Genomic DNA, 23,793 nt, shown 5'->3' with positions numbered 1-23,793 from the left:
GAACCTTGGGCAAGTCACTTCACTTCTCTGTGCCTCAATTGTCTAATCTGTAAAATCTGTAAAACGTAAAATCTGTAAAAAGACTGTGAGCCCTATGTAGGACATGGACCATGTCCAACCTGATTAGCTTGCCTCCACCCCAGTGTTTAGTACAGTGTGTGGCACAGAGTAAGTGCTTAAAGAATACCATTAAAAATGAAAATAAAAATAATTGCGGTATTTGTTAAGGGCTTACGCTGTGCCAAACGTTGTACTAAGTGCTGGGGTAGATGCAGGATGATGAGATCAGACACGGTCCCTGTCCTAGATGGGATTGTGTAGAGGGGAAAATGTCTGTTCATTGTTATATTCCCCCAGGCGCTCAGTACAGTGCTCTGCATACAGTAAGCATTCAACAAATATGATTGAATGAATAAATCCCCATTTTCAGATGAGGTCACTGAGGCCCAGAGAAATGAAGTGACTTGCTCAAGTTCACACTGCAGGCAAATGGTGGAGTTGGGATTAGAACCCAGGTCCCTTGACTCCCAGGCCCCTTGACTCCCAGGCCCAGGCCCTTTCCCCTGGGCTTGAAATCATTCCAGGGCCTTCAGTGTCCCGTAGCTCTAATACAATGGCTAGGGCAAGAGTGTTTTGGGCACGGCAAAGCCTTTTGAAACTCGAAGCATTCAGGAACTTCCTTGAACTTTCCCTCCATTAGTTGCAGACAGCACCTTGGGGGCTGATTGCCCGACTCGGACTTTCCAATAGCTCACGCCTGCCAATACCCATCACCCGTCGTCCCTCAGAGGGATACGCCCGGAGACGCCGAGCCCGCCGAACCAACGGCTCGCGGGCCCAGACGGACGTTTGGCCCTCTTACGCGTCTGGAATCCCAAGGGCCTAAGCCCCGTCGATTCCCTCAGCAACAGATCCAGCAAGGGCTGGTTCCGTAGGGATGCCGAGTTCCTGTTTTGGCCAGAACTTGCACTCGAGCACGAGGTGGCAGTGTGGCCCGGTGAAGAGAGCACGGACCTGGGAATCAGAGGGACCTGGGTTCTGATCCCTGCTTCGCCACTTGTCGGCTGTGTGACCTTAGACCCTAAGGTCGTTGTGGGCAGGGAACGTGTCTGTTTATCGCTAGATTGTACTCTCCCGAGAGCTTGGTACGGTGCTCTGCCTTCAGCAAGCCCTCAATAAATACGATTGACTGACTTCTCTGTGCCTCAGTCACCTCATCTGCAAAATGGGGATTAATAGTGTTAGCCCCATGTGGGACATGAACTGTATCCAACCTGATTAGCTCGTATCTACCCCAGTGCTTAGTACACGGGCTTGGGAGGCAGAGGTCGTGGGTTCTAATCCCAGCTCTCCCGCTTGTCAGCTGTGTGACTTTGGGCAAGTCACTTGACTTGTCTGTGCCTCAGTTCCTTCATCTGTTAAATGGGGATTGCAACTGTGAGCCCCATGTGGGACAACCTGATCACCTCGTATCCCCCCCAGCGCTTAGAACAGTGCTTTGCCCATAGTAAGCGCTTAACAGATGCCATCGTTATTATTACAGTGCTTGGCACATAATAAGGGCTTAACAAACACCATTAAACAAATTACATAAATAAACAGATGAAGGTAGTGAAGACTTTCCCTGCCCTGTTAGAAAATTCGCCATTCCTCAAGCTTGTCCCAAGAAGGTCAACTCTCAGCTGGCGACCAGCATTCATCTGTAGCCTGTTCGGCGCTGACCCACACGCTCCCTCCCTCCGCACACCGCGCCGGTAAGCTGAGCTTTGAGAAGTCAGTCTGCATTCAGGACCTGGGTCTTGCAGAATGGGAGCCAGAAAACCCGGGTTCTAATTCCGCTTTCTCCACCACTCGCCTCCCGTGTGACCCTGGACGCGCCGCTCACCTTCTCTGTGCCGCCTCCTCCTCGTCTATAAGATGGGGTTCGACCATCCACTCTCCTTCCCCCTCAGACAGTGAGCCCCACATGGGACGGGGACCGTGTCAGATATATCGCAGCTACCCCAGCGCTTGAACCAGTGCTCGGCACACAGTGAGCACTTCGGAGCTACCTCAGTTGGACAGGAAACGTGTCTACCGACTATGTTATATTGTACTTTCCCAAGCGCTTAGTACAATCCTCTGCACACGCTAAGAGCTCAGTAAATATCACCGACTGATAATATCACTAGGGCCGATCCCAGAGCAGGCTTCAGAGGAACAGCCCGTCGATCAAATATCTTTTGGGTTTTCTTTTAAAGCCCCCCCCCCCCCCCCCCCCGCCGGGCCCTTAAAGTGGTCCAGTAACCCCCACGGTCTGCCTCAATCATACTGGTGGTCCCTCCTTTTCCCGATCAGCATCGCCTTTTGCTTTCAGGTTAACGGGATTAATCAAGGCTAGACAGTTTTCAGAGGGCCTTACCCGGGATATAGATTACGCGTGGAGGGGGGAAACTGACGTCTAATTAGATTTCATTTTAAGTCTAGCTGCAGCAATTATGACTTCTGAATAAGAGTGGTTGTTATTTAGCATGGTAGCCTAAGCACTGTGCATAATTATTATAATTATTGTGTACCTAATGATATCTAATAGGAATCAACATTGCAAAGAAATGCCGTAACTGTTCAGCAGGGTGGCCTGCACGCAGCAGAAGACGAAATCACAAAGGTTAATATGTTTGCAGATGATTTGTTTTAGAGGAACCCCGGGCCGTCCTATCTGCCGGAGATTAGCTGCATTAGAGCTCAACAGACCAGAAAACATCCGGAATAATAGTCTTGGTACCAGTTTAAAACAGCTGTGTATTAAAATGGATAAGCCGGATCTGTTCTCCGCACCCCAACGCACAGGGCCCCCTCCCCCAGCTACTTCTCGCTCGGATTAAGACCCCCGTTAGCTCACCCCGCAATTCAGAGAGGCTGTCCCCCGGGTCTGGGCTCGGCGGCTGAGGTCTTCCGCTTAGAGCGGAGAAGCAGCGTGAGCTAGTGGATAGGGCACAGGTTTGGGAGCCAGAAGGAACGGGGTTCTAATCCCGGTCCCGCCGCTTGTCTGCTGTGTGAACTTGGGCTAGTCGCTTCACTTCTCTGTGCTCCAGTTACCTCGGCTGCAAAATGAGGATTCAGTACGTGTTCTCCCTCCTGTTTAGACTGTGAGCCCCATGTGGGACAGGAACTGTATCTGGCCTAATCAATTTGAATCTACTCCAGTGCTTAGAAGATTGCTTGATATGTCACGCTTAACAAATAGCACACACATACACACACAAAAAGCACGGGTGTCAGACATAGTGCTGAGGGAGGCTGAGTAAGAGAGGCAGCGTGGCTCAGTGGAAAGAGCCCGGGCCTGGGAGTCAGAGGTCATGAGTTTGAATCCCGGCTCTGCCGCTTGTCAGCTGTGTGACTGTGGGCGAGTCACTTCACTTCTCTGTGCCTCGGTTACCTCATCTGTAAAATGGGGATTAACTGTGAGCCTCACGTGGGACAACCTGATGACCCTGTATCTACCCCAGCGCTTAGAACGGTGCTCGGCACATAGTAAGCGCTTAACAAATACCCACATTATAATTATTATTATTATTATTATTAACTTCCCCGCTCCTGCCCCCTCTGACCCTGGATCCTGACTGACAGAATATCCCCTCTCCCTCCCCGCACTGCCCTGACACTCTTTTTTTGATACTATTCTCAGTATTACTTTGCTCTCCCTTTGTGATAAACTGTTCGATCAATTAATAATATCAGTGCTTACTGTATGCAGAGTGCTGTACTAAGTGCTTGGGAGAGTACAGTAGACTAAGTAGACACCATCCCTGCTCTCAAGGAGCTTATAGTCTAGGGGGGGAAGACAGAAGTGAAAAGAAATTACAGGTGGGGGAAACAACCGAGCGTAAGGGAACGTGTGTGAATGCGGTGGACTTAGGGAGTATGGACCCAATGCGCTTCCCAAGCGCTTAGTACAGTGCTCTGCACACAGAAAGCGCTCAATAAATACCACTGAATGAATAGTTGGTGCTTCAGGGAGGTAGAGGAAGGTCGAGGGATGAGAGCTTAATCAAGGAAGGTTTCCTAAAGGAACTACAAAATTTATCTTGGCTTAAGTGCTTCCACTCCCTTTGGATTATTTTGACTGACTAGAATTGAGTGATTATGACCCATTTCAATTTAGAATTAAATATTGTTATCCGTCTACCACGGATAATGACACGTGGTGCCTTTTAGCTGAATAGGCTGTGAAAGATAATACTAAAAATAATAATAATAATTAGAATCCTAGTAGTATTTGTTAAGTGTTTACTGTGTGCCAAGCCCTGTACTTAAAGCTGGGATAGATACAAGATAATCAGAACCCAAACGGAGCTCACAGTCTATCTAAGAGGGAGAACAGGGATTGAATCCCCATTCTGCAGATGAGGAAACGGAGGCACGGAGGTGAGTGACTTGCCCAAGGTCACATGACAGACAAGTGGCAGCTCTGAGATTAGAACCCCGGGGACCAGGGAGTCACGGGACCTGCGCTCTAATCCCTGCTCTGCCACTTGCCTGCTGTGTGACCTTCTGCAAGTCACCTCACTTCTCTGTGCCTCAGTTTTCCCATCTGTAAAGTGGGGATTCAATCGCCGTTCTTCCCTGTGAGCCGATGTGGAGCAGGGAATGTGTTCGACCTGATTATCTTGTATCTAACCAAGCACTGTTGGTACATACGAAGCACTTAACGAGTACCACCATTATTATTATCATCACCATCATCCTGATTACTATGTATGGGGATTTGTGCCAACACAAACTCCCCATTTTAGGAGAATTGGGTGTAGGAGAAAATGTTCCCACAAAAACTAATTCAAAATTTTTCAGTATTGGTCCGTTTTTACATTACTATTTGATCGTGTGACTATTGCATTCTATATCATTGCATTTTAACATATTTCTTAAATGGTTTTTTTGGAGTTTGGGGGCATCTTGGGAATGCATTAATGCACAGATACGTGTGGATCACAGGAATGCATTTCCAGTGGAAATTTACCCTGTGTTGTGTGCACTTTGCCTCATACTCTACTTTTCTGGAATCAGTGCTAACCGGGGTACGGCCATACAGTCATAGCGCCAAGGGGAACGAGAGAGAATTTGGGTTTCTGGATTTCCAAGTTAACGGAAGGAACACTTTGCTGGGAGAATAACATCTTTGGAAATTCGGTCAAATGATGGGGTGGTTAGGAATTCTTAAAAGGAACTACGATCTGTAGACCTGCTAGGTCCATTTTTTAGAATGCCGCCCATACAAATGGGGTAGCCCGGAGACCTGTGGGGTAGGAATAATAGTAACTGTGGTATTTGTTAGGCACTGACTATATGCCAGGGACTGTACTCGGCGCCGGGGTGGATACAAGCAGATCAGGTTGGACACAGTCCCTGTCACACGTGGAGCTCACAGTCTGAAAGAGAGAAAGGGTCAGGAGCGGTGCTAAAGAGAGCTGCAGACACAGTTGCAGATGCCCCCAACACCCTCTGGAGACCAGTAGTTTGGAAGAACGGAATGAACCAAAACATTCCTGAATCCCGGATCAGAACCGAGGTCCCCCGGCTCCTGGGCTCGTGCTCTTTCCACCGGGCCAGACTGCTTCAAGTGCCGCTGTTTCACGTTACCAACTCTAGAGAACTCCCCCAAGTGCTTAGTACCGTGCTCTTCCCAGAGTAGGCGCTGAACAAATACTATTGATTGACTGATTAATCTGACTGTTGTAGAAGTCCCTCTGGAAACTGGGCGGCCGAAACTGTCCTCAGCCACCCCTGCCCATTGTGAGCAGAGGATGTACGTGTGTCCTCGAGAGTGGTCAGACCCACCCAGTTTCCAGGGGTGGCGGTCCAGAGAGGTGATTGGGAGAATACGTCTGTTTGTTGTTGTTGTGTTGTACTCTCCCAACGCCTAGTACAACGCTTTGCCCACAGTAAGCGCTCAACAAAGCGTTGGAATGAATGAGTGAATGAACGAGCCAAAGCCCATCCAGGCTCATGCCCGGAAAAGCCTTGGTTTGGCCCACCCGCGGTGAGTCTGTGAACGCTCGTGGACTGTAATTTCATGCTTATGACATGCGTGTTATGGGAGAGAAAAAGCAACGCAGATTCCCGCTGCATTGTTTGGCGAAGAAGTGCTTATCACCACTGATCACCCCAATTTTCGGGTGAGGGTCGCCGCCCGCCCCCCTGAGCAGCTAGCCCCTATGCATCAATACAGGATCAGGGCGGAAATAGTGCGGGGCCTCAAGCGCAGTTAATTCTTGGACTTCCTAATGTGAATCACTCTAATAAGTTAGGATTGGTGGGCCCAGATCCAGGGACCCTGGTCTGAATCCTGACACCCCACCATTCGTTCATTCAATTCAGTCGTATTTATTGAGCGCTTACTGTGCGCAGAGCACCTTACTAAGCGCTTGGAAAAATACAGTGCAGTACGGCAATAAACAGTGACATTCCCTGTCCGCAACGAGCTCAAAGTCTAGAGTGGGGGAGGCAGACATCAATACAAATAAATAAAATCACAGAGACGCACATAAGTGGTTTGGGGCTCGGAGGGCGGAAGACCTAAGGGAGCAAATCAGGGCGATGCAGAATTAGCTTGTATCTACCCCGGTGCTCAGCACAATGTGGGAGTGGGAGATGGGGAAAAGTGGGGCTTATTCTGGGAAGTATTTTTGGAGGAAATGTGCCTTCAATAAGGCTTTGAAGTGGGGGAGGGTGGGTTCACCATACCCACGACTGGGGTGCCCCGGGGGAGAGACCACTCCACTCTGCTCTCTGGGAGGTCACGGCTTCAATATGCAAAGGGTCTGGGGGGCAGAGGGAGGATGAACCCTTAAAGCAAAAAAAAAAAGCTAGGGGCGGGGGTTGCTTTATTGGTTGGGGGTGTTAGCATTTCTGTTATGCCTTAAAAGCAGGCGCTAGCTGCCCTGCAGCTTTTCCAGATGTGGACAGCTGCAAATGTTAATAATTCTTCGAAAATGATTTTTCCACTTGGTGGAGCCGAGCTGAATGTTTAATTTTTTATGGCTTTTTTTTTTTTGTAGCTTGGGGAACCTAATTTTATTTCAGTCCCCCAAGAGGGTGGGAAGAAAGGCTCAGCTGGGACCCGAGCCCTGTTTTCTTTCAAGGTCCATGACACTGGGGTGAGAGTAGAGTAAAAATTCCAGCTCCCTGACCGGCTGGTCGTGTGCATGGGACTCCTGGCTCCCGTTGGGTTGGCTGGAAGCCATTCTGCTGGAATGGTGGTCCAGGGGAGCAGAGAGAGCGGAAGATCGACTGCTTTGATTGGGGTCGTGGGGTCTGTCCCTTGAAAAAGATGAAAGATGCGAGTAAGGACCAGTGACCCCTTGACGGAGAGACTGTCTGCTGAGATGGGATTTCCCTGTTTCCGCCACCCTATCTTCCCTCTCTCCCTGCAGGGAAGCAGCCTGGCCTCTTGGATAGAGCACGGGCCTGGGAGTCAAAAGGTCATGAGTTCTAATCCCAGCTCCGCCACTTGTCTGCTGTGTGACCTTAGGCAAGTCACCTCACTTCCCTGTGCCTCAGTTACCTTATCTGTAAAAGGGGGAATAAGACTGTGAACCTTTTGCGGGACAGGGACCGTATAATAATGTTGGTATTTGTTAAGCGCTTACTATGTGCAGAGCACTGTTCTAAGCGCTGGGGGAGATACAGGGTAATCAGGTTGTCCCACGTGAGGCTCACGGTCTTCATCCCCATTTTCCAGATGAGGGAACTGAGGCACAGAGAAGTGAAGTGACTTGCCCACAGTCACACAGCTGACAAGTGGCAGAGCTGGGATTCGAACCCATGACCTCTGACTCCCAAGCCCGTGCTCTTTCCACTGAGCTACGCTGCTTCTGTCCACCCCAGTGCTTAGTATGGTGCCTGGCATAAAGTCAGCACTTCAATATAATAATAATAATAATAATAATAATAGTTATTATTACTGCCTCTCATGGGCACTTAGTCCCACCCCCAACCCCCAGGCAAGGCAAGATCTTCCCTCTCATCGCCACCACACTTATGTACATGTCCTTGTACTTGATTGCTTCCCTTCCCCGTAATTTATTATAATGCCTGTCACCCGCTCTAGACTCTAAGCTCCTTGTGGACAGGGAATGTGTCTTCCGATCCTGCTACACTGTCCTTTCCCATAAAAATACTACATAGTAATACTACTACTACTGATAATAGTAATTATGGTATTTGTTAAGCGCTTACTATGTGCCAGACACTATATTAAGCACTGGGATAAATTCAAGATCATTAGGTTGGACACAGTCCTGGTTCTCCTGTCGAGTCCCAGTGAAGAGAGGTCCTAGCCATCATGGTTCCATGTGCTGAGATCAACTGACCAGGGGCATTTATTGAGAACCTGCTGAGAGGTAGACACTGTACTGAGTGCTTGGGTGAATACAGTAGAAATGAGCTTCTTGCCCTAAGGAGTTTACCACCTAAAGGGGGCAGGAGGAAAATGACCTTTTTCCATAAGACCAAGAGGAGTTATAAGTGGAAGAATTTGGGGCAATCCTCTCTCCCGGCATCACATCCAACCCAGGCCGTGTGCTGACCACCAGGATTGCTAAGAAATTAGCCCACGGTCCCTTTCCTCTGCTTAAGCCTCTTTTCTCCCACTCCCTCTCCCTTCTGTGTTGCCCACACACTTGGATTTGTTCCTGTCAAGCACTTTGAAGTTCACCCCACGTTCAGGCCCACAGCACTTAGCAATTAGAAGGACCTGGATTCCAATCCCACCTCCACTCCAGGTCTCCTTTGTGACCTTGGGTAAATCACTTCACTTCTCTACGCCTCAGTTACCTCATCTGTCAAATGGGGATTAAGACTGTGCGGCCCATGTGCGACTGGGACACGGTGTCCAGCCTGATTTGGTTGTATCCGCCCCAGCGCTTAGTACAGTGCCTGGAACATAGTAAGCGCTTAAATTCCACAATTATTATTATTATCTGTATATGTATTTTTAATTTATGTTAATGTCTGTCCCCCCCCCCCGACTTTAAACATGTCTACCACCTCTGTTATACTGTACACTTAGTACATGTTCTGCACACAGTAAGGTCTCAGTCTATACCATCGATTAATTGACTATAGAGCATTCATTCATTCAATCATTTATTGAGTGCTTTCTGTGCGCAGAACACTGTACTAAGCGCTTGAAAACTACAATTCAGCAATAAAGAGAGACAGTCCCTGCTCACACTAGGCTTCTGGTTTCGAAGGCGGGGAGGCGGGCATCGAAACAAGTAAACAGGCATCAGTAGCATCAATATAAATAAATAGAATTATAGATGTATACACATCAAAGCATGTATACAGGCATTTATAGAAATAGAATTATAGTTATGTACAAATATAAACAAGTGCCGTGGGGCGGAGGGGGGGTAGAGCAAAGGGAACGAGTTGGGGTGTTGGGGAGGGGAGAGAGAAAGCAGAGGAAAAGGGGCGGGGGTAGAACAGGGGGTGCTATCCATGGCAGACATGATTAATGCCATTTCAACACTCTGTAATAATAATAATAATAATGATGGTATTTGTTAAGCACTTACTCTGTGCCGGGAACTGTTCTAAGCCCTGGGGTGGATACAACCAAATAGGTTTGGACAGTAGCTTCTGGCTCCAACCACCTATCCCTGGCCAGCGTATCTATAAACAACCTTCTATCCAGAATTCATCTACCCTACGGTATCGTCCTACACAGACTCAACCACTGAGTACCGTATTTGTGCTTAACTCTTTAGTTGTCGGAAGCCATGCAGGAGGATAAGCTGGGCGGACATGATATCACCCCGAGGGACGAGATTTATCAGAAAGTCCCGCTTTCTTCCTGTCACGTGAAGGGAACGATCGCTGGATTGAAGCATTCATTCATTTAATCATATTTACTGAGTGCTTACTGTGTGCAAAGCATTGTACTAAGCGCTTGGGAGGGTGCAACATAAAAATAAACAGACCCATTCCCTGCCCACAACGAGCTCAGCTGCCTACCCCTGTTTCTGGCCCAGATCAGGTGGTCCCCGTTGTTAATCTGCCCACTGTTTTCGGGTCTCGGGCTGAAAACTTTCATAATTTCTTCAGACTCTAAAACAAAGCAGCTAGGCCTAAGAGAAGATGTCGGGGGTGATACAGTGGTGGTTTAATAGCAGATGTTTAAAAAGCGAGAAGATATCTTGTACCTCCAGGCTATTAAAGGTGGCCGGTATTGATTCCCATAACGCTCTGGGCAGAGTGCAGTGGTAATCATGGAGACCCTTGCCTGACTATCACAATCACGTCCTTTACACCAGCTGCCTATCGGATGTCTGTTCTGGTCCGACGGAGACGTCCTTTCTTTGGCACAGACACTTCCATCCTTCTAGCTTCCCTGGGCTCATTCTGCTGGGCTCACTCATCTCAAGAACAGCTGTAGGCCACTTGGCTACTCCACAAATGCTAACAGGGTTTCACCTTCCCAGATGGTCCTCCCTCTGAGCTCCAGGAAGATTCAGTGATCGATCAATCAATAGCAGACCCAAGGAAGTCTTTTCTGCTGGCCTGCCATATGTTGTTACTAGCCTCGGGCAAGTGGGAGGACGACTCTTTGCAAGGCCGGTTGATGATCCAGTACAGAAACGTAATCCAGAGAGAGTAGATCCATGTTTTTTTTTTGCCTAGGAGAAGCAGAGGAATCCCGGACTGTTCAAAGATGGTGGTCACTCCCCAGCCATCCACACGACGAAGCATCATTTGGCTCTTACCGAAAGGTGACTCCTGTTTCGCTGCCTCCCACCTCCTACCAAGCCTGTGTAGTAGCCTGTAAATTCATTTCGTAAAGAAATAAGAAATACATAAACCACAAATCTATATGGGGTTGAACCCGAATCCTCTTCCTGATTTGAGAAGGAAAGGAAATAGTTGTTTAGCCATAATAGTATGTTTTTCATATTAATGTCTGTCTCCCCCTCAAGACTGTAAATTTGTTGTGGGCAGGGAACGTTTCAGCTAATTCTGTTGTATCGCACTCCCCCAAGCGCTTAGTAAAGTGCTCTGCACATAGTAAGCGCTCAATAAATGATTGATCGATTGATTAAAAACACTAAGCTATGGGGAATGAGAAGGGGGTGTTTTCCTTGACGTTAAAACCAAAGTGAAGCAGAGTGGGATATGGGGAAATGGAGGTTGGAGGAAGGCAGGAATAATAGGCGAAACTAGGGAGAGGAGACTGACTTGGAAGAATGAGAAAGGATATTTTAGAGGCTTTGATAGCTGCAGGAAAGGTTTCAGTTAAGCAGTTGGCTACTCTACTGCTCCACTGGGAAGATTAAACACCAGAATGGGCACCTAGGGAGGTTGAAGAGTCTTAACTTTTGGAGATTAATACCCCCCCCCAAAAAGAACAGATACTCAACTGTCGATGGATGACCTTTTTTAGTCTCTGGCTTGGAGGCAGGGGGCTGGACTGCTTAACCTCTACCATCTCTAATGTTCTTTGATTCTATGAAAAAAAAAAAACAAGAAACCAAAAAGCAACTGAAAAGGCATACTATGGAGCTGAAAAAAGCTTTCATCTCTCTTTCTGGCCTAGACAGTGAGATGGCACTAGGCCTCATCAACCAGGCTGCATGTGATGAAGTTCAAATTTCCTTGAATTCCCTGAAAAGGGGTGTCCTTTCTGAGACATTGCTGTTTAGTACAAGCACAGATGCTATTTTCTGTTGATTTCTTCCCTTTCATCCCCACCAGCTCCACCCCATTCGCCAGCTATCTTCCCAGTCGGTTAAACTCCCAAGGCCGGAAATCTCTCAAGGTATAGCAGAAGTTATGTATCCTCCAAATTTTTAAATCTATTTTCAGTCATTAAGTGTTAAGACCCTGATCTGAGTTTGGAATCAGGCCTCATGGCTGAACTAATGAAAAACTAAGTAAAGCCAGACACAACTAGACTCCTCTTTGACCTGCATGTTCCTGCTTGCTATCGAGCCTAAGAAAAGGTCAGCATGCAAAATGCCCATTCAGTCATCGTTTTCTGACCTGTACATTTGAGGGCGTTTAGGGAGCTTGTTGGTAAGCAACAGGACCTAGTAGATGAACACAGGGGAGGAAATGAGGAGATCAACAGGCCTAGTGGAAAGAGCACAGCCCTGGGAGTCAGAGGGCCTGGGTTCTAATCCCAGCTCTGCCCCTGTTCTGGTGTGTGACCTTGGGCAAAATCACTTAGCTTCTCTGTGCCTCAGTTTCCTCATTTACTAAATGGGGATTCAATATCTGTTTTTCCTCAGACTGTAAGCTCCATGTGGGACCTGATGATCTTGTATCTCCCCCAGTGTCCACTCACCGGCCTGTGTAATTTTGGGAGAGTTACTCGACCCTCTCTGAGCCTCAGTTCTTCATCTGTAAAATGGGGATTTAAAACCTGCTCTCCACACCTCTTAAAATGCGGGCTCTGTGCAGGGAGGGGCTGAGTCCGATCTGATGATCATTTATCAACCCCACTGGGCTAGACCCAGTGAGTGCATGGCTCCTTCCTGCTACATCTGCTTCTCAGAAGTCTTCTCTCTTTGGGAATGACAACACGGCCTGCACTGAACAGCTTTCTCTCAGTTAATAGGGTATTATCGTCAGGGGACTGGAGAGAAGCTCGCAGGTACTCAGCTGGTTTCATTCCCAGGTCAATTGCTTAATACAATCCTGCCAGATCCAGGGAACCGAGGCTGCTGAATTGAAAACTGTAAGGGCCCCAGGTGGATCTCTTCTCCGACCGGCTGATACACCTGACTTTTTTTGTTTTCGCCCTGCCGCTCTTTCTCCACCACTGCGATTACCTGGATATTCAGGCCTTCGGAGACCCCGCTTCCCTCCCCCTCCCCCACCCCCGCATGATTCTTGACTGAATTATCTAGTTACCGTGGTCTGTTTTAGAAGACTTTCCCAATGCCCCTGCTGCAGAATCATGCTATTTATTCAGACTGAGCAAAAGGAGTTTTTTGCCTGAATGATCCAGAAGTTTAACCTAAAGATGTGTGTTCTCCAAACCCCACAATGCGGTGTTCAGGGAATCCCAGGGAAAACCCTCAACGAGTAGCTGACATCCTTCTGTCTGAAAAACCGGGATTATTCGTGGCAGTGTGTTTTTGGGTGGTTGCTTCTCTGGATGCAGTAGAGTAGGAAGGTCTCCCATCCTGCCCTGATGACCAAACATGGCGTCTGCTTGGTGTCCATTCTCCTGCACTCTTCGATGACTTCTGGGGCTCTTAGGGAAGTTGATCTGTGCTAAAACTGGGGGCTGAAGCCACTGGAGAAACCCATCATTGGACCATTCTGTGGACAGCAGATTTAACGAGAAGCAGGGTGACTTAGGGGAAAGAGCCTGGATCTGGGAGTCAGAAGGCCTGGGTTCTAATCCCGCATCTGACAGGTGCCTGTGTGTGACCTTGCGCAAATCATTTATCTTCTCTATGTTTCAATTTTCTCATCCGTAAAATGGGGATTCAATCCCTCTTCTCCCTCCTACTAAGACTGTGAGTCCCATCTGGGACGGGGTCTGTGTCCACCCCGATTAACCTTTATCTATTCCAGCAGTTAGAACTTGGCACATAGTAAGTGCTTAACGCCTACTATAATCATTAGTAGAAATGCTACTAATAAAGATAGCAATAATACTGTTAAAAGGAGTGCTAGCAGTAGAAACGGTAGTTATTAGCCATACAAGTAGTAATATGAGAAGAGATAGGAGAGAGATTAATCAATCAATCAATAGAATTTATTGAGTGCCTGTTGTATGGAGAGCACTGTACTGACCACTTTTAATATCTTTCTCCCCCTCTAGATCATAAACTCCTTGTGGACAGGGAACGGGTCCTACCGACTCTGTTGTATAGTATTCTACCAAGCACTTAATACATTGCTCTGCACACAGGCCTTCATGGGTTCGAATCCCGGCTCTGCCACCTGTCAGCCGTGTGACTGTGGGCAAGTCACTTTACTTCTCAGTTCCCTCATCTGTAAAATGGGGATGAAGACCGTGAGCCTCACGTGGGACAACCTGATTACCCTGTACCTACTCCAGCGCTTAGAACGGTGCTCTGCACATAGTAAGCGCTTAACAGATACCAACATTATTACAGTAAGGGCTCAATAAATGCCGTCGATCTATTGGGAGAGTACAGTGCGACAGATTTGGTAGACATGCTTCCTCCTTACCAGGAATTCATTGCCTAGAAGAGGAGACAGACATGCAAATAAATTATGAATATGTAATTTGCGGGCATAAGTGCTGTGGGGCTGAACGTTGGATGAAGGTCACAGATTCAAGTGCGTCGGTGACGCGGAAGGAAGAGGCAGTAGAGGAGATGAGGGCTCAGTCAGGGAAGCTCTCTTGGAAGAAATGTAATTTAAATAAGGCTTTGAAGGTAGGGAGAGTGCTGGCCTGGTGAATGTAATAGTAGAAATAGTGGAAGTCGTAATGGTAATTACTGAGTAACTACTGAGTGCCGTGCACCGTGCTAAATACTTAGGAAAGCAAAACAGAAGCAAAACACCCATTCCCTGCCCACAAGGTGCTTACACTGCATGCGTAGAAAATTGAGGACTTTCTTCCAAAAAACTCCCAAGTCTCTCCCACTTCAAAACAAACACGCCCCCTAATGCTAGTCATAAACTGGGTAAAAGCAGGATAGATTTCCTCTGTCTGGAATCTGAAGGCAGGGCGAGGAACAGAATGATTTTGCAAGGTCCCTTTTAATCCCGGGAAATGAAACATCTTGAAATAGTCATTCATCGGAGTAGCGAATTGTGCTCCTCAAAAGCTCCGCCACGTGTCTGCTGGGTGACCTTGGGCAAGTCACTTAACTTCTCTGGGCTTCAGGTACCTCATCTGTAGAACTGGGATCAAGACTGTGAGCCCTATGTTCATTCATTCTTTCATTCAATCGTATTTATTGAGCACTTACTTACACAGAGCACTGTTCTGAGTGCGTGGGAGAGGACACTATAACAATCCACAGACACTTTTCCTGCCCCCAGTGAGCTTCCGGGATAGCCCTCGCACCACCAACTCACTGAGATGCAGAGAACAGATCTGGGAGGGATGGGGTGGAGCTGTTCTTTAGCAATTAATCAGTCAATCAATCATATTTATTGGCGTCTGCTCTGTGACCTTGGTCAAGTCACTTCATTTCACTGTTCCTGAGTTACCTCATCTGTAAAATGAGGATTAATGCTGTGAGCTCCTTGTGGGAAATGGTCTGAGTCCAACCTGATCATCTTGTGTCTACCCCAGGTCTTAGAACAGTGCCCGATGCATAGCGCTTAACAAATCCTGGGGAAAAAAAGAAAGCTTTAGTCAGAGAAGGCCTATTGGAGGAGATATGATTTTAATAAAGCTTTGAAGGTGGTGAGAATGATCATCTGCCAGATATGAAAGGGGAAGGAGTTCTAGGCCGGCGGCTGGACAGGGGTAAGAAGTTGGTGGCAAGAGAGGTGAAATCAAGAGACGTGGTCTAGTGGGTAGAGCGTGATCCTGGAAGTTAAAAGGACCTGGGTTCTAATCCCGGCTCTGCCACTTGTCTGCTGTGTGACGGTGGGCAAGACACTTCACTTCCCTGGGCCTCAGTTACCTCATCTGTAAATTGGGGATTAAGACTGTGAGCTCCATGGGGGACGGGGACTGTGTCGAACCCGATTTTCATATATCCACCCCAGTGGTTAGTAAAGTGCCTGGCACGTTGTAAGTGTTTAACAGATACTCCAATTATTATTATTATTATTATCGACTTACAGCGAGAGGAGAGAAGTGAATGTACTGGGTTTACTTTCGATTTGCTGAAGTAGGGATCGAAACAGCCAACGCTTGTAGAAGAAGTGATTTCCACCAGGCTGACGTGGAACCCTTGTAATGCTTCTCAGTTGGTTGTGCCTGGCTGGGGCCCAGTGTAATAAACAGGGAGGTAGAATCTGGAGCTACAATCCTAACAGCTCATGAGAAGTGTTCACCTGTTTTCCATGGATGTTTCTATTTTCTCCTAATTTATTCACTAAAACCCACACCACCTCTCGAGCGAAAAGCGATTTCGGTTTACATGCGAGATGTTTTCACCTACTTCCCTGGGCGATTTCAGCCTAACACCTCACCCGGGCTCTGGGGACTTTCCATCTGATTCAATTCAAATGCCGAGAGGGCTGCTCTACGGAGCCCGGGGAGCTCCTTATTATTTTTCAAAACCAGAAACGAGCAAGCAACGGCACTTTTTCTCGAGGGCCCAAGGGCATAATTTCAGGGCAGACAGTCTCACGTCGGCCCTGGCCGTGGAACTGCTCCTGACTTCACCCAGCTGGGGCTGAGGCTTTGTGGCGTTGGCTTTTCAGGATTGGCGGGGCCGGGGTGTGTGGGGAGTTTTAAAATTTTATTCTATTGTATTTGTTAAACGGTTACTATGTTCATTCGTTCATTCAGGTGTGTTTATTGAGCCCTTACTGTGTGCAGAACACTGTACTGAGTGCTTGGAAAGTACAATTCGGCAACAAATAGAGACAATCCCTGCCCAACAACGGGCTCAGTCTAGAAGGGTGAGAGACAGACATCAAAACGAGTAAACAGGCATCAAGAGCGTCGATATAAATGAACAGAATTATATATACACATCTTTAATAAAATAAATAGACTGATAGATATGTACATATATACACAAATGCTGTGGGGCGGGGAGCGGGGTAGAGCAGAGGGAGCGAGTCGAGGCCAAGGGAAGAGGAGGAGGAGCAGGAGAAAAGGGGAGCTCGGTCTCTAATGCCGGGCGCTACGTTAAGTATTGAGATAGATGCATGATAATCAGTTCCCTCATCTGTAAAATTGGGATTAAGAGTATGAGCCCCATATGAGAGAGGGACTGTGTCCAATCTGCTTGGCACATCGCCCTCAACAAATATAATAATCGTAATAATGATTCGTTTAATTCAATTGTATTTATTAAGTGCTTACTGTGTGCAGAGCACTGTACTAAGCGCTTGCGAAGGTACAATACCACCATAAACAGTGACCTTCTCTTCCCACAACGAGCTCACGGTCTAGAGCCGGGGAGACAGACATCAATACAAATAAATCAAATTACAGATATATGCATAAGTGCTGTGGGGGTGGGGGCCGGGCTGGGGAGAAAAAGGAGCAAGTCAGGGTGATGCAAAAGGGAGTGGGAGATGAGGAAAGGTGGGGTTTAGTCAGGGAGGGCCTCTAGGAGGAGATGGGCCCTCAACAGGGCTTTGAAGCGGGGAGAGTAATTGTCTGTTGGGTTTGAGGAGGGAGGGCGTTCCAGGCCAGAGGCAGGACATGGACCAGGGGTCGTGTCTACCAGTATGGTTGTATTGATTTCTTCCAAGCACTTAGTACAGTGCTCTGCACACAGTATGAACTCAGTAAATACTGACTGATTGACTGGTATCCCTCTAGAGTATAGGCTAATCCAGCAACCGTATTTCTTGAGCACTTACTGTGTGCAGAGCACCGTACTTGTAGGCAGAGAACGTTTCTACCAACACCGTTCATTCATTCAACTGTATCGATTGAGCATTTGTTGGGTGCAAAGCACCGTACTAAGTGCTTGGGAGCGTACAGCACAGCAACACACCGACACAATCCCTGCCCCCCACGAGCTCATAGTCTAGAGAGGGAGACAGACGTTAGAATACACAAATGAATGAGTAAATGAATTACAGATATAAACGTATGTGCCGTGGGGATGGGAGGGAGGATGAATGAAGGGAGCAAGTCAGGGCGATGCAGAAGGGAGCAGGAGAAGAGGAGAGGAGGGCTTCGTTAGGAAAAGCTTCTTGGAGATGTGCCTGCAGTAAGGCTTTGAAGTGAGGGAGAGCAATTATCTGTCTGATTTGAGGATAGAGGGTGTCCCAGGCCGGAGGTAGGTTAATAACGATGGCATTTGTTAAGCGCTTGCTATGTGCCAAGCACTGTTCTAAACTCCGGGATAGATACGAGGTTATCGGGTTGCCTCACGTGGGGCCCACAGTCTTAACCCCCGTTTTACAGATGAGGTAACTGAAGCCCAGAGAAGTTAAGCGGCTTGCCCAAAGTCACACAGTGGCAGAGCCGGGATTAGAACTCACGACCTCTGACTCCCAAGCACTTGCTCTTTCCGCTAAGCCACGCTGCTTTCGGCGGTGAGATGGGGGAGAACGAGGTCCCTTGAGAAGGTTATGTTGCCTCTCCCAAGCACTTAGGATAGTGCTCTGCACACAGGGAGAGCTCAGTAAATACCATTGATTGCTTGATAGAATATTCATCTTTGTGTGTGCCCGGTATGACTAGGACTGTACCTGTAGGAAGGGAAAGTTTCTACCAACTTTGTCGTATAGTACTCTCTGAAGTACTTAGTACAGTGCTCTGTATCCAGTAAGTGCTCAGTAAATACCATAGACAGATTGATTAGTAGATGTTCATCTCTGTGTGCTCGCCGAGTAACTGGGACAGTAGGCCAATGTCAGTCACACACGACGAACTTAGATAAATTTCTCCATCAGCGGTGTCTTTTTTGACCACCAAGGCCAGGTGTATAGTGTGTGTAGTCTTCTAGATTTGCTGACAGAGCCCTCAAGTTTGGGGTTTCCCACTAGATTTTGGATGCTTCAGGGGAAATGGAAATGAGGGAGGAAAATTCTCTTCTCGGGCAGGCTGGCGCCTCCGCCTCGACCCGCCCTCAGTCGGGGATAATAATAATGTTGGTATTTGTTAAGCGCTTACTAGGTGCAGAGCGCTGTTCTAAGCGCTGGGTAGATACAGGGTAATCGGGTTGTCCCACGTGAGGCTCACAGTTAATCCCCATTTTACAGATGAGGTAACTGAGGCACAGAGAAGTTAAGTGACTTGCCCACAGTCACACAGCTGACAAGTGGCAGAGCTGGGATCAGGCGCGGATGGCTGTCAGTGCTCCTCATCCCGTCACTCCCCTGACACCCCAACCTGCTATCAAAAGGGGGTTCCTTTTTAAGGTGTTGCCACTCTGCTTCGGCTCAGAGCTGTGCCTCAGGGCGCAGTTAGTTAATCGTATTTATTGAGTGCTTACTGTGTGCACAGTATTGTACCGAACAAGATGAGTTGGCAGATGCGTCCCCTGTCCACAAAGAGTTAACAATCTAGAGAGGGAGACAGACTTTATTTATACCTTATTTATAATATCTTTCTCCCTCTCTAGACTGTAAACTCCTCTCTGAACTGTTAATTTACGGCTATCGATCAATCAGTTGTATTTACTGAACACTTACTGTGTGCAGGGCACCATACTGAGCACTTGGGAGAGTCTAACAAGACAACAGTAATAATAATGCTGGTATGTGTTAAGTGCTTACTGTATGCCAAGCACTGTTCTGAACGCCGAGTGAGGTACAAGGTAATCAGGTTGTCCCACGTGGGGCTCAAGTCTTAATCCCCATTTTACAGACGAGGTAACTGAGGCACAGAGAAGTTAAGTGACTCGCCCAGAGTCACACAGCTGACAAGTGGCAGAGCGGGAATTAGAACCCGTGACTTCTGACTCCCAAGCCCCGGCTGTTTCCACTAAGCCACGCTGCTTCTCAGCAACACAGCAGACACATCCCCCGCTCACAGCGAGCTGTACGTAAGTGCAAACTATAAGCTCTGGACTGTAAATTCGTGGTGGGCGGGGAACGTATCTGTTTCCTGTTGCACTGTTGTCTCCCAAGCGCTTAGAACCGTGGTCTACGTCCAGTAAGCGCTCAATAAATACGACTGAAGGAATGAATGGAAGTGCGGTGGGGCTGAGGGTTGGGTGAATAAAGCGTTTCAATCTGGGTTCCAAGGTGATGCAGAAAGGAGTGAGAGAAGATGAAATATGGGCTGGGGAAGGCCCCTCTCACTACTACTCCTAGTAAAAGCTGGGGGACGAATAGAATTTGCTCCATCTTATTCATGTTTTTCCATTTATGTCTGGAAAAGTGAAGGCACCTCCATGTCAGTCCAGAGTTCTCCCAGCCCCGCATACTCCCACCCTGGTCCCCTCTCACCCTCAAACAACCCACCCACAGGGCCGGGTGGGTGGGTTTGCAACTGGGGGCTCTGAGGGGGAGCGAGAGGCCCTAAGGGAAGACCCGCGGCTGGGTCAGAGATGGCTGGGGTGCACCCGAGAAACTCTTGAAGGAAATGGTAAAAAAATATTTTGCTGGGCCAAAGCCAAAACTACTATTTGTTGCCTTTTCTTAAATTACATACATTTTAAAAATGGTCTGTCATTATTTGTGAATAAGAGAGCGCCCTGTAAACACAATGCCACCCCCATTTTTTACCGCTGTGTGGTTATTAGCTAATGAGCTTTTCATCTTTGGAAATCCGCTGTGCGAGGAGCCCTCCCGGAGGCCTGTGGTTATTGGATAATTGCAGCGAGGCGGGCTGGGAGGGTGGCCCAGGGGTTAGAGATCAGATGGAGGAGGAGGAAACAGACTGCTTCTGCTCCCGATTCACCGTTGCACTGTAACGTCTATGTCCTTGCTTCCATTTCCCAAAGATGACAGACCTCTCTCCCCCTGGAACATCCTGGTACGACAGATCGAAGGTCGCTCTGGCTACTTTACGTATCAGCATGGCAGAAACCCCTCTCCCCTCTCCAACCTCCAACATCTAACACAATCTTATCCAGAAAATCCCCCACCAGTGACCATCTGCGATCGATATAGGGTCGATTATGGGATCACACCCGCGGTTACCGACGTGTGCCAAATAGGAGGCGAGAGTCATGGACTGTGCTGGCCGTTTGGAGAGAGGGTGGGTTTGATCAGGGAGAACTTCCTGGAAGAGGTGGCCTTGACTTGACATTCGACGGAGGCGGGGTGGGAGTCCTGGGGCCAGGAGGAAGGAGTTTGCTTGATGTATTACCAGAGAAGCAGCATGGCTTAGTGGACAGAGCGCAGACCGGGGAGTCAGGAGGACCTGGGTTCTAATCCCGTCTCCACCAATTGCCTGCTGTGTGACTCTGTCGTTTCATTTCTCTGTGCCTCAGTGACCTCTATCTGCAAAATGGGGATTAAGACTGTGAGCCCCATGTGGGACAGGGACTGTGACCAACCCGATTAACTGGTGTCTACTCCAGTGCTTAGAACAGTGCCTGGCACATAGTAAGCACTTAACAAATACTATAAAAGAAAAATTAAAACGACTCGAGCAAAAGCCCGAGGGCAGAAGGGGATGGTCTGGGGTCTAAGAGAACGTGAGCTGGCCAGGAACAGAAGGTGGATGAGAGTAAGACTAGCCAGGTCTGGAGTAGGGAACCATCGAGGTGTAAATGGAGGCAGAGGTGACGGTGGCCAGAGCCTCTTACTCCAATCCCTAACCCCCCCGCTCCCTGCCTGCGGGACCTTGTTTGCCAACTCGGGGCGTGACACCGGCCGCCACTGCCCTCCCCGCAGACGATCCGGGGAGCTAAATAATGAGCGGTGTCACCGGTGTCATCGGTCAGAGCATTATCCCACCCGGGAGTGGAAATGGCAGGGGCCGGAGGGGCAATCCATCACGGGGGAAATGTCACCGACCGCAGGGTCATTGTCCCCTGCCGTGGGCGGGGCCCCCACCTCTTTCTCACACAGGCAGAAGTGCTCCCTTCAAGGCCTGGACTTACTTTCCCCCTGTGGTACTCTGATCTTTAAATCACTGAAATAGCAGCATGAATTTATGAAAAATGCCACTCAGTCAATCATATTTATTGAAGGCTTACTGTGAACAGCGCACTGTACTAAGCGCTTGGGAGAGTACAGTATAACAAGATAACGGACACATTGACTGACCGTAGTGAGCTTACAGTCTAGAGGGGGAGATATGGCTGGTGGACCACAGTGAGGAATCTCGAGTTATTATTATTAGTATTAGTAGTACTACTAATAATAAATTGTCCTGCACTTATTCTGTGCCGTGAACTGGGGGAGATACAAGATAATCGGATCGGACACGGTCCCTACCCCACCTGCAACTCACAGTCTAAGGAGGAAATGTGAAAGGAAATTATTCTCCGTCTTACAAATGAGGAGAAATGAGATACAGAGATGTTAAGCATCTTGGCTAAGGTCACACAGCCGGCGTATATTGAAGGCGGGATTAGAACACCCGTCTCCTGCCCCTCAATCCTGTGCTCTCTCCCCTAGGCCAGCTGGCCTTGGTTAGGTTGGGCAAACCCGACTCTGCTTAGAAATCTACGAGGCTGGGCTGAGATCGGACGCACCTCCTCAGAAAGTCTTGGTTCCTTTCATCCCTCCTGGCTGGCCGACTCTGAGCTGCCCTCCTTTCCCTGAAAAGGGATTAGGAAACAAACCGGTTGTAATATTTTCGGTGTGGCTGGGGGCTGCCTCAAAGCTGTCTGTTTGGGCCCAAGCGAGCCTGGAGCACATAGTACCACAATTATATTATCATAAGCTACTTGGTTAATAGGGAGACTATCATGTTCTTCTGTTGCACTTTCCCAGGTGCTTAGTACAGTGTTGGCACATATGCTTAATAAATACCACAATTATGATTATAATTATAAGCTTCCCAGACTGAGCCCCCCTTTTCCCTCTGCTTCTCCTCCCCTCCCCATTCCCCTCCTCCTCCCGCCCTCTGCTCTTCCCCCTTCCCCTCCCCTCAGCGCTGTGCATATTTGTATATATTATCTATTACTCTATTTATTTTGTTAATGATGTGTATATATCTGTGATTCTATTTATCTTGCTGATGTCCGCACCGGACTACTTGTTTTGTTTTGTTCTCTTCTGCTTTGCCGTCTGTCTCCCCCATTTAGACTGTGAGCCTGTTATTGGGCAGGGATTGTCTCTATCTGTTTCCGAATTGTACATTCCAAGCGCTTTGTACAATGCTCTGCACAGAGTAAGTGCTCAATAAATACTACTGAACGAATGAATGAATGCTTGGCACATAGTAAGCTCTTAAAAGTACTATAATTATTATTATTATTATTATTACATAAGCTTCTTGGTTAGCAGGAAAACTATAGTGTTTTTCCCACTTGCTCAGTGAGGTGCTTGGCACATAGTAAGTGCTGAACGAATACCACAGTTATCATTATTATTATTACCGTAAGCTTCTTGATTAGCAGGAAAGCTATAATGTGCTTTTGTTGCAGTTTCCGAGGTGCTTAGAATGGTGCATTATATTCAATATTGGCTTAATAGAAATCACGGAATGATTGATCAGAGGGGATTCTGATAACTCTAGAGAGATTAGAGAAGTTGCCATCCCAGCCTTCCTACCCCTCCCCAGTGCATTTTTTTCAAAGGACTCTTAGGCTGGGGCACACTGGAGCTTTTGGTCTTCCAGACTGGCAGATAAATTCCCCCTGTTCATCATGAAAAGTCAGATCCCAGGATTCCAGAGGAATCCACAAGAACCAAGCCTGGATGCTACATTCCCGTCGATATGACTGGGCTATTTCTTTTTTCCAAGAGAAATCTCTCCCGTCTGTTCTCCCCTGCGCTGACCTGAGTTTTATTTGGTCCTGGTCCAGTTGTAATAAATGCTGCGGGAGAGAATGAAAGACCAAGAATACAGGCCTAGCCAGACGTGAGATTTTTCTCCTTAAGCATAGTGGGAAAAATGGAACCTGCTGGCCTCTCTCCCACTTATTTAAGCTGAATAATAAGCCTAATATATCATGGGCTCAGATCCCTCCCGTCAGCCACGGAGAGGGGCTCTCTGAACATTGGAGTAATTACTCTGGGAGTGAAGTGGTGTCTTGGAAAATTAATTTAAATAGGCCGGTGAATAAACATCCCATTGCTCCTTGTTGGAGGGCCCTAGCCAGCCTC

Source organism: Ornithorhynchus anatinus, chromosome 11 (assembly GCF_004115215.2).
Source record: "Ornithorhynchus anatinus isolate Pmale09 chromosome 11, mOrnAna1.pri.v4, whole genome shotgun sequence".
NCBI lineage: Eukaryota > Metazoa > Chordata > Mammalia > Monotremata > Ornithorhynchidae > Ornithorhynchus > Ornithorhynchus anatinus.
Note: the sequence above shows the minus strand (reverse complement) of the source record.